Below are 3448 nucleotides of genomic sequence, written 5' to 3' on the forward strand. Positions count from 1 at the left end.
CCATAGTGCAGCGCCTGGCCTGCAGGCACTGCACTATGGAGTGTGACGCCTCCGGGCTAGGCGCCACACATGTCTGTAACTTTTCCTTCATTCTGTTGCTCCTTGTTGCTCCAGTTTTGCATCACAGATAGTTTCATCACAGAATAAGCATTACTAAGAGATTTAAGTTAAACATTACCACCAACATAGAGTTCAACACATAGAGTGACCATCACGACAAGTTCGACATTACCACCAACATAGAGTTGAACACATAGAATGACCATCACGACAAGTTCGACATTACCACCAACATAGCTACCATTACTACCATTACTAAAAGAGAACGACGACTACTTCCTTCTGCGCTTGTTGGCTCCTCCACCTCTCTTGGAGGGTATCTTCTTCACCTTCCTAGGAAGACGAACCCGCTCCGGCTCTGGCTCCGGTTCCTCCACGTCATCCACATCGTCATCCACATCGTCATCCAAATAGTCGTCCAAAGCCGCCATCCGCGAGGTGCCGACCGTCCTTTTGCCTCTTTGGGTGAAGTCCTCAGGTGTGTATTTGTTGATTCCCCTCCTAGGCTTTTACTCATATGCAGACCGAACCTTGTAGGTCCCCAAGGTCCTATCATCAAAAACCTATGCATCCACAAAAGATATGGAAAGACCGTTTGTGAGAATATAGTTAGCAAATGCATCAACAATTGGATATATAACCTCAGGCCATACCTCTTGGGTGAGCACGCACACATCTTGGGTGACCACACCCACATCCTCATCGTCCAAAGGATTATCATGGCCAGAAGTTGGATCTGATGGTGTCGCTGACCTAGAACGTTCTGGTGATACATACTCGGGGTCACGACAACCGAAAAGGTTTGACAGCCGCCTTAACTTTTGGCCCTGGCGCTGCAACATGAACAAGTGAATGAGACATCGAACGTAGCAACACATGTTAAGTGCTAGTTTGAAGGAGATGTGAACCTTAATGAATGCTCGAAGTGCACCTTCCCCATCGCTTTTGCCAGCCGGGGTTGTTTCCAGAATAGTGTCGGACTCATCAGCTGCTTTCTTGATCTGGGCACGCTATGAACAGAAAAGGTATTAACGTGTTAGGCAAGTGAAGATGTGAATATTGCGAATTGAAAAGCAAAAAGGGCAAATACCACAAAGTTCATCATTGGCCCCGCAGGGATCACGAAGTTTCCTTTCCTGACTAATGCGTTGTACTGGTGCTGGGCTACCTCATCAAAGACAGTGGGTTCTTCCAAAATCTTATCATCATACGTCGGCTTGCATACCTCCACACGAGTGACGCCTAGAAACCATGTGAGATAGTTGTTGAACGCAATCGGGCAGTGCTCACGAAGCTTGGCTCATTTTCCAGCCCTAGCTTGCTCCAAAGTAAGCTCCCACTGTATGACATACTTGTTGTGATGCTTGGCCCAATCCTTGATCTTCCGCTGCTTTTTCCTATCCAACCTGCAAGTTAGAAACATAATATTAGCATCATCGAAACCGCCGAGAAGCTGCTAATTGCTCAAGGTTGATTATATCTTACGCGTGTAGCACTATATCCGTGTCCACAAACTCCGGCGGGTGTGGCATGAACAAACCAAACTGACGGTACACCCGATGTGGCATGTGAAGCTCAACCGCCCAGTTGCATATGAGTGGACACCGCATATGCCAGAGATCCCTATCCCTAGTGCACACCGGATTCAGCGTGAACTCTATAGGGTTCCCAAAACTCTCTCCTTTTCCATAAGGTTCCCATACAACCTACAAAATTGGATAGAATGAAAAATTGATATCGATTTACGATGGAAGCATGATAATAACTTATGCAATGTCAATTCACCTGCTCAGGCGTGATCGCGTCCATCTCGCTCCTGTACAGCTTGTACATGACCGAGGGATCATCCGTCATCTCATTTAACACATCCCACTTGTAAGCCCAAGTCGGGCGCCGTAGTGGGTCGTCTTTCTCGTCCCAATCCTCGAACTTCAAGGTCTTCAGTCGTCCAACCGGCAAACGCTCCCAGCTCCATATGGAAAGTGCGAGCAAACAACCACCAATACCTCCAGATAGCCTACAACAGGCTTCGTCCAACTACTAGTACGAACCGAACAGAACCCCACGTGATGGTTGTCAAAATCAAGTACTACTTCTGTAGTAATTGAAGCACGCCTCCCAAGAGTACATCATCACTACAGCTTTTAATCAAATTCCATGGGCGTTGTGTGCTTTGGTTTTAGCCGGCCGCTGCCAGGTGCTATCTCTCCAAATTACTTTCAATGCACAATATTTTTCTTGGGAATTATTCCTTCGGCCAGTGTTATTTTTTCTACACAGGTCAGCTAATTTGTGGCTGCAATGAGATCGCCCCACGAATTCATGTTTCATCATGCTGCCACTGCACTACATCTGCGTCGTTATTCCGGGCACCCTGAATCCAGCCGAGGAGGACGAGCATGTCTGCGTACAGTCCACGCGGAGCAGCGCCCGTAGCCAACACGAATTCAGCTATGCGGCAACCCACATGGAGATCAATCTTTCCTTTTCTTTATTAAGATAATGTACTATACTATTGCTTGCTACTACCTGTGTGGGATGCTATACCTCTGCACTGTATCTATTTGGATCTAACGTCTGATTGCTAGCTGATTGACTCACAAATCCTCAGGTGCTATTCTTCCTAATAATTACATGCAGTAAGAATTATTTGTGACATTATGTTTTCTGTTAGGTTTGTACTGCTCTATGTATATAGATTGATGTACGGCCTAAGTTCGCGTCCGCTGCTTGTCGATACATCGGATTCGGATACATCGGATTCAGACTCAATCTGACCAACAGACGATTCAGCCGAAGAGATAGTGCAGAAGCAGTACCCTAACAGGGAATGGGCTCCCTGACAGCACACAAAGCACACAAACAAGGAGATTTAATTATTTTCCCCCTTTTTAAATGAGCTCTTCATCGGCCGCTGGCAGTTCCCAATAATCCTTTTCAAAAAGTGGATAGACCTAGAGTATTTCTAACCTAATTAAATACTTGTTTTGCAAGCACTGTCCTTGTGATCTAATCTACAAACACTAATTCACATATTGATGAATGCCAGCAGTCCAGCTAGCACTACTTCGGGCAACGAGCAAAGTTCGACCGATGTTTCTTTATTTCCTTCGGTCCTCCACGATTATTGCCGTCCAGGTTTTTAGCGATTTGTTTAGCACATAGATTATTATACAGAGAATGTTTTCTGTTCTTTTGTGTTGCATTATTTTTGCAGAGAAGTTTTTCGGACCCTCCTACACGGCGTCAGTCTGGCCAGTCTCTCGTTGTCACCTAGGCATGTCAACCAATGTCGATATTGACCTCGCGCCAGATAATCGACCTTGACTATGTCACGCCGCCACCTCGGCAATCCGACGTTGTCGTCCAGCCTGCGCTGATCATGCCA

The sequence above is a fragment of the Triticum aestivum genome, chromosome 2B (assembly GCF_018294505.1).
Source record: "Triticum aestivum cultivar Chinese Spring chromosome 2B, IWGSC CS RefSeq v2.1, whole genome shotgun sequence".
Classification (NCBI taxonomy): domain Eukaryota; kingdom Viridiplantae; phylum Streptophyta; class Magnoliopsida; order Poales; family Poaceae; genus Triticum; species Triticum aestivum.